The sequence below is a fragment of the Otolemur garnettii genome, unplaced genomic scaffold, assembly GCF_000181295.1.
Source record: "Otolemur garnettii isolate 467f Iridium unplaced genomic scaffold, OtoGar3 scaffold00011, whole genome shotgun sequence".
NCBI lineage: Eukaryota > Metazoa > Chordata > Mammalia > Primates > Galagidae > Otolemur > Otolemur garnettii.
In genome coordinates, this window is record NW_003852406.1 from 30,102,807 (window position 1) to 30,111,640 (window position 8,834).

An 8,834-nucleotide genomic window follows, 5' to 3' on the forward strand; every position below is an offset into this window, starting at 1 on the left:
ATGTTCCATGGGCTGATGAGAAGAATGTGTATTCAGTTTTGTTAGGATGAAATGTTCTGTAGATGTCTGTTGAATCCAAATGTTGAATGGTTAAGTTTAAATCTAAAATTTCTTTGCTTGGCTTCTTATTGAGGTTCTATTTTCAATTCTTTTGAACATATACCCAGAACTGAGATTGCACTATCATATGGTAATTTTATTTTTAATTTTTGGGTGAATCACTATACTGTTTTCAGTATAGTGATTTGGATTGGGTTTTGGGTTTTGGATTGCATTTCTCTAATAATTAGTAATGTTGGGCATCTTTTCATATGCTTATTGGCTATTTGTACATATTTTTTGGAGAAATATATTTCAATTCCTTTCTCTGTTTTTCAGTTGTTATTTCTTTGGTTGTTGAGTTATAGGAGTTCCTAATATATTCTAGATGTTATTCCCTCATCAGTACATGATTTGTAAACATTTGATCATCTCTGTAGATTGTCTTTTCAGTATGTTGATTATTTCCTTTGGTGCGGACATTTTGCTGTAGTTCTATTTGTTTATTTTTGATTTCCTGACCTGGGCTTATGCCATCATCATCATCATGAAATCCAGTGTCATGAAGCTTTCCTCGTATGTTTTCTTCTGGGAATTTTATGAGTGTCTTTTTGTTTTCTAGTACAGTTAGTAGGATGGGGAAATAGCCACCTCCAGAATCTCTGATTTCCAGACCTCCTGTTCCTATCTCCAAAATTCAGAGTTCAGAAAGTTGTACCACCCCTTACGCAGTTACCTTTGACCTTTTTGGAGATAGTTGCTATAGACACTAGAACATGGGTGCAGAAAAACTAACAGTGTCAGTGTCCCAGTCCCCACATTGTTCCAGGGGGAACTGTAATAAATAGGAAAGAGGAGAATGAATTTGTTAGAACTGGAATTGGAAGTGTCATTAAAAACACTTTGAATGTTTTCCATATGTTTGGATAGAGAAATGGGGACTCATGTAAGCATGTGTTATTTATAGACACACATGTATTCCCTGCTCTGTTCACTGAGGAGGCCCATGAGCAATGATGATCCCAGTAGCCATATGCACACTTAACACATGCAGAGATCTTGGTTTCTAAATACCATTATCCCTTAAAAGGAATCAGAGCTTCTAGAAAAATAGCTGATTCTAAGGATGGTGCAGCTTGTCTTATTGTACAAGATAAGCTTGGAATATTGTGTTACACTGGAAGGTAAGGAAGTGCTCAAAGAATAATGCAGAGAAACCAAAAAGATAATGGAGTCAGCTTGAAATGGCTACCACCAGCCAGACTTGGGGGCATTTGGCTACCAAAATCACTCTTCATTTTTTGGTTTTACTTGTTTATTGATATATACAAAATGAAAGAATAAGAAAATCATCCTTTAGCAACAGTCATAAGAATAATTGATTCAAGCAAGAATCAGCAAAGAATGAAATGTTAAATCTAGCAGGCGAAACTCTGAAGAGAAGCCCGATATTTAAAGAGCCTCCAAGTAGCCTGGTACAGGAGATACATGAAATGCATGGGCAAAGACCAGTTTCACCATGGTCATAACGCTGGTCCATCTCTCTCTCTCTCTCTTTTTTTTTTTTTTGGTTGGGGCTGGGTTGGAACCCGCCACCTCCAGCATATGGGGCCAGCGCCCTACCCTTTTCAGCCACAGGTGCCACCCACTGGCCCATCTCTTAACCAGAGAATCAGAGTCAACCCTGGGCCAGTAATGACACCAAGTGACATTTTCTTCCAGACATGCTGCTCTTAGAGGAGCTCAGCATCGCTTCTGTGACATTCCTGCCTGAAAGGCATAACTTGAATTGAATCATGAAGAAATATCATAGGAACCAAAACTGAGAGAAAATCTACAGAATAATGGACCTATGTTCTTCAGAAACATAAATGTCACAAAAGCTAAAGACAGACTCAAGAACTGTCCCAGATTTGAAAAGACTAAAGAAACAGGACAGCTGGACACAGCACATCATGGACTGTGACAATTCCTAATCATGGGTTTTCTTTGGCTATAATGATATTGAGACAATTGGCAAAATCTGAACAAAGTCTTTTTAACTAAAAAAAATATAATGAGGTTTGCACCTTGGAAAAAGGAGAGGTTTAGGTCTTATAATGATTTGTCTGCAACCTGCAGTGGCCATTCTGATAGGGTGGGAAACATGGCTGCCAGCCACAAGCCAGGAATACGTGTTTTTTTGTTTTTGTTTTGCAGTTTTTGGTTGGGGCTGGGTTTGAACCCACCACCTCTGGCATATGGGGCCAGCGCCCTACTCCTTTGAACCACAGGCACCACCCCCAGGAATACGTTTTGAGAGAGAGACACAGGATTTTATATTGAGCAGAATGGCTAAATTGCATATTTAACATCTCTTCTTATAAAGGATTCGTGAATATAGGTAGAAGAAACCTGTGGACATGTAATTGTGCTTTACACGTCCCATCCCATGATGGCTGGGAACTGTTTTAAATTTTTCTGGAGCCCCCATGGAGAGAAGGGTCTCTTAAGTTAGTTGGGGAGGCGCATAGGATGTTATTTGTATTTCACAGTCTGTAGATTTGATATTAATATTGGAACAATTTTTTTTTTTTTTTGAAACAGAGCCTCAAGCTGTCACCCTGGGTAGAGTGCTGTGGCATCACAGCTCATAGCAACCTCCAACTCCTGGGCTCAAGTGATTAACCTGCCTCAGCCTCCCAAGTAGCTGGGACTACAGGCGCCTGCCATAACACCTGGCTATTTTTTGGTTGCAGCTGTCATTGTTATTTGGCATTATAGGCAATTCACAAAACTTAGGAAGAATCTGATGATTAAATTATACATGTAGTAATGTTAATTTTTGAAATTCAAGATGGAATTGCAGTTATTTTGAACATCCTGACTTGTAGGAATACCCACTAAAGTGATTGGGTCATGGCACAATGAAACAGTTCAGAAAGAAAAAGTTCTCTGTACTAGAACTGGGAACTTTTCTACAATTTTAAGAGCATTTCTAAAAGGTAATTTAAATAAACAGATAATGTGAAAGGCCTTAGGCAAACTTTATGTTTCCAAGAGGAAAGAGGCACATAAGTCAATGCTTAAAATTCTGTGAGTTTGATGGTGCTATGACAATCTCAATACATGCAAACATGGGGAATGACCACAACACCAGTATGCCAATGTGATGCCTAACTCTTAAAAGAGTATAAAATAGAAATCAGCAATCAATTAACTATACCCAAGTATTCTACGCTAAACAGCCAACTACTTTGTTGTTTGGTTGTTTAAACAGCAGACATTTGGGAGCCAGAGTATGTAATACTCAGTGATACTGGTTTTCATCTGTGAGGTCTGCTTCAAAGTCTTCTAGTATATTTAATGTGTCCTTAAAATAAGTGTATATATTTTCTTGATGTTTTTCGAACAAGATCTTGATACAGATTTCACTCATCAGTAGATCCAGATTCCAACTTAGCAGCATCTGAAAAGAAAAAGAAAGAATTATATTCTGTCCCTCCCTAAAAGTATAAGTCATAAGTAAGTATAAGTCATTAGAAAAAGAGATGAAAACTTTATCAGTGCTAAGAAGAATGAAGAACAGGCATGTATGACCATGACACAAAATGACTCTGAAATATTATTTATTTGCCCATAGTTGCACACTGAATTAATTATGATTGTGGTTAAGTGTCAGAACTTCTGGCTTTCTCATTCTTCATTCATTTATTCCATAATAAATGGGCAGTTTCCATGCACAGCCACAGATCCCATGACAGGTATAAAACAGAGCGCTGCTGGAACTCACACACGGGCCATCTGTTGAAGTTTTATGTCAATATGGCAGAGTTTTTGTGGACATGACATGTGGGTTGATACCTGGAGGACAGGGACAAAGTGTGCCAGATGAAGGGAAGAAGCAAATGCAGAGAGCTGGAGGTGAGGAAGGACACTGTGGACTTCTAAGTGGTGTAATTTGGCCACATGCTAAAGCAAAGGGGCCCAGGAGAGTAAGTGGCAAGAGATAAGGGTGAATAATTTGTTAAGAACCCAACAGATTTGGGAGTTTTTATTCCATGCCAAGGAATATAGAAGTTTTCCTGAGGGCCAGAGTAAAGCAATGACAATGTAAATGACTGATTTAAAAGGTCACCTGTCAAGTAACTACTTAATGAGCTGAAACTGCTTGGCTAAGTGTTACTAGATAACACTTTGGCCTTAAATCCCTCCCCAAAACCCTGAGAAGTTGATGAGGCCTGAGTTTTCTGATAGTAGTTTCAGTGTGCTGGCGGACACTTCCATAGGCATGCCAGAATGAAGACACTGTACAGCCTGAAAGAGAGACACAGAGAATTTATGAGGTGTTTTTAAGGCTGTGGAACATCATGAATTCATGAGGCATAAGTATACTCTTCAGTATGAATGTTTTTATTTTCCCATCTTTCATTAGCTGTGTTTAAGAGAAAAATACTAACATAGTATTATTAACTATTAACTATTAACCAAATACTGGAAAGGGATGCCACTTTCTACTTACTGCTTATTTCAGAAGTCAATTCACTAATCTCAGTTTAATTCACCTTGTTCTCTAGTTATATTTTCTTCCAACTCCCATTGCATCTGAAATAAGTCAAACATTATTTACGATGTTTAAGCAAACCAGAGACATTTTCATGGGAGACCTATCTCACATACAAAATATGTGCTTGTAATACTTTACAGGTTAGACTTAACTTGATTGCTTAAACAGAAAAATTATCACTTAAAAATACAATTTCTGGCTTGGTGCCCATAGTTTAGTGGTTAGGGCACTGGCCACATACATTGGGGCTGGCGGGTTCGAATCTGGCTCAGGCCTGCTAAATAACAATGACAATTGCAACGGAAAAATAGCTGGGCATTGGCAGGCACCTGTAGTCTCAGCTACTCGGGAGGCTGAGGCAAGAGAATCGCTTGAGCCCAAGATTTTGAGGTTGCTGTGATGAGCTGTGATGCTACAGTACTCTACCAAGGGCGACATAGGGAGACTCCGTCTCAAAAAAAAAAAAAAAAAAACAATTCCTGCTTATTTTATGTTTACAAAATACAGAATACATATGTGTAATGCTGTTTAGATTAATATCATAAAAATACACTTGCTATTGCTCTGTTTTTGGATATGTATCCTTTCAGAAGGGTGATATTTTCTCTTATTCTAATGTATTAGATAATTCAAGTAATATTTTGAATATCTAATTCTTAAAAAACTCTGCCCTTTATGAAAGTTTAAAACACTTTTTCAACTTAATGGATTTTGTCTTAAAATGAACTTTCCACTTTCCTCATTTAGAAAATTAAAAATTTAAAGAATATTCTACACTATTAACTTTTCAGCACAGAATCTTAAATACATACAGAAAATAGTACTGTCATACATGTAATGTCATATGAAAATTCCACCGGCCAAGGGGAAGTACAAATATTAATTATCTGTATTAGGACTAATACTTCTTTATTCATATGGACACAAAGCCTTCAGAAAAATTCGCTTGAAAATTGGATAAATAGAAGTTAGAGCCAGTTGTCAATCTTAGTGTCTTTGATTCATGGCTTTTTAGAATTAGAAACAGGGAAAACAACCCATAGCTCTTCAGCTGTAACTGTGATTTCTTTCCAGAAATTAGTGCCAATTTGTTGAAGTGTCTACCTACTTACAGTCGTATTTTATGGACTTAATTATAAAATGTGTGGGAATATTTCACACAGTATTATAAGTGCACCTTTCTAGAAGTTCTCATTTAATTCTTTTGTGTAAAGAATGCTCACAGGGTCAGAAATCATATCCTGAACATGATAAATGCTTTACTGTGATGATGATAATATGCTATCCAGTGCCTTTTCAAATGTTTGAGTAGCAGTTTTCCCAATATTTTGAGAGATTTTTTTCCATAACATTTCTGTGACAATAACATTACAGACAGGGCATATAAAATGAATAATGTGACAACAGCATTACTAGCCAGGTCTTGTAAAAGTAATAACTCAATACCAGACAAAGGGAGAAGCATTTACTGGAAGACTCTTATGTAATTATGAATAAACACAATCTCAAGTGTACCTTTTTACATGAATGACTTGAATTAAGAAATAGCTAACATAATTATCACTTCCAGGTCAGAGATAAAAGCTCAGAGGGGAAGGAGACAGACTCAGAATAGGGAGCCACTCTGGGAGGGTCCTCAGAAGCTAAGGACAAGGATCTAGAGTGTTGCTGGCTCCACTTTTGTCCTGGTTGGTGGGAGGCTGGGTTGGTTTTATTTATACACACAAGTGAAAACCAGCAAATATTAAAAGGCCATTTTAAAAGTTCCTTTCATTTTATTTTTACTTTCCCCTGAAATCACACATTTTCTTCACAGTTCTCTTAATGGAAGTTCAGATTTGTCTCCAGTTGAATGACAATATACCGTCTGGCACAGAGTGTGTAAGGAAAAAGGAGAGAAAAATGTTTTGGGGACAGTAATCACTGTCCTAGTCAGTTAGACAGAGGTGCCATCCATGGCTTTTGAGGTGTGCAAAACAATAGCTTAGGATAAACTGAACATTGCCAGAGGAAATTAAAAAGTTAAAGTTCATGCATAATACTAAATCAAAATATATTCCCTCCTTCTGGGGCAAAACACATAAACTATTTTTAATAAAAATGTTCCTCCTTTCTCTGTGGCCCCTCCAATTATGTCCAGGTGGGGATGATGTTTCAGGGGATAGAGCACATCTACGACTTCATTTGTACTATTCCATTTGGAAGATTTGAGAATATGAGAAAATTACATATAATTGAACAAACTGTCAGCCAATTTTTGCTAATTACAAGGGTTCCTCATAGCTGGTGCTGTTCAGACTGTGTTCCACAGAAATCTGAGGTCCCACAGAGGACACTGTGAGATGAAGGCATAAGAGGGTCATAGCTTCAGAGCCCCCAGCCCACCCCTAACTAGGCAGCTCTACTTCTACCTGTCAAGTGTAACAGGGTTTCATGCAATTTTTTCCAAAAAAACACAAGCTCTGTTTCTCATAAAATCTTTTAAAAATGTATGGAAGTTACCGACTTAGTCAAAGTCACTTATTTTACAAAAAGGCCACATAGGCTCAAAGAGACTATAGCCTGCCTAAGGTTAGTTCTTCTACTGTTTCTTAGGACATGAATTCAGGTAAAGAAACAAGGTTGATGTAGTGATAATCATACACATCACAAAGTCCCAATGCTGCAGATGCTGGTGTGAGTGCGGAGAGAAGGGAATACTTTTACACTGTTGGTGGTGTCCCATGTCTGATAGACAGACATGCAAAAGTGAATGTCGTTTTAAAGCTTCAAATATTTGCTTGATTTACCTATTTTCAAAAAAAAAGGCACACTGTACAATAATTCAGATAAACTAATACAGCCTCTTTGGAAAGAAGTATGGAGAATCCCCAAAGAGCTAAACGTTTGTCATTTTCTTACATAAGAGTACATCCTTAATTGTTATGGTAATTTGCAGCATTTTTATGTGAATTGTTCTACAATGTACCTTTTTTTTTTTGAAAATAGGTAAAATCAGGCAAATATTTGAAGTTTTAAAATGACATTGGATGTCTATTTTGTCATCGCTCAAATGATTGATGATTAGGATGGCAATGATATCAAGTCTTTAAATAGCAACTACATCTAAACAAATTCAATCATATTCTTCCTACTCAAAATTCCATTTTGATGCCAAACCTGGTCCCAGCTCTCATGAAGATATAACAGGAACATTCCAACCCAAGCCTGTTATTTCACCCAATATATATTAAAAGTCTACTTCTGGGATGAATGAATCCAATAACGAGAAGCTGTATCAATTGTAGAATTCATAAGGAAAAAAAAATTCTTGATGAAGCTTAAGATATTCTTTTAATGTATGATCATTTTTTAATCCCTTCCATTTGATCCCTCAATCCGATTACTAGGTATCTACCCAGAAGAAAAAAATTATTTTACCATAATGATATTTGCGCTCAAATGTTTTTAGCAGCTCAATTCACCATCACAAAGATGTGAAAATAACCCATGCCCATCAACACATGAATGGATAAATAAACCATGGTATCTACATACCATGGAATACTATTCAGCCATAAAAATGGAGACTTTACATCTTTTATATTTACCTGGATGAAGGTGAAGAACTTTCCCCTTAGTAAAGTATCTCAAGAATAGAAGAACAAACACCCCACATATTCAATACAAATTTGAAACTGGTAGATGAACAACTACAGGCCAGTGAGAAAGAACACAGTCAAATTCAAGAAAGAGGGAGGGGGAAGGTGGAGGGGCTCAGTAAGCTCCCACCTAATGGGTACAATGTAGGGGTATATGCCACACCTCAGTGACAACTGGAGGTTAACAAATGTAACCTAATGGTATGTACATAATGAGAGATAAACAACATAACCTAATGGCATATACCCTTATATTAATAAATAAAAAGTTAAGGCTAGCCTGATGATCACAAGTTTGCAAAATACTCTTTAAAAAAAAAAAGAAAAAAAACAAGGTTGAGACCTCATTTAACAGAGGCCTATGCTACTTTTCTCTTCATGAAGGTGATTCTAAAAACATCATCAAAACTATACGTCAGTGTACATTGACTGAAATGAATAGTTTCATAACAGTGATAAACAATGAAAACTAGTTGCTGTTTTTGATGGATTTTTTTTTTTTTTTTGAGACGGAGCCTCAAGCTATCCCCCTGGGTAGAGTGTCATGGCATCACACTCACAGCAACCTCCAACTCCTGGGCTCAAGCGAGTCTCCTGCCTCAGCCTCC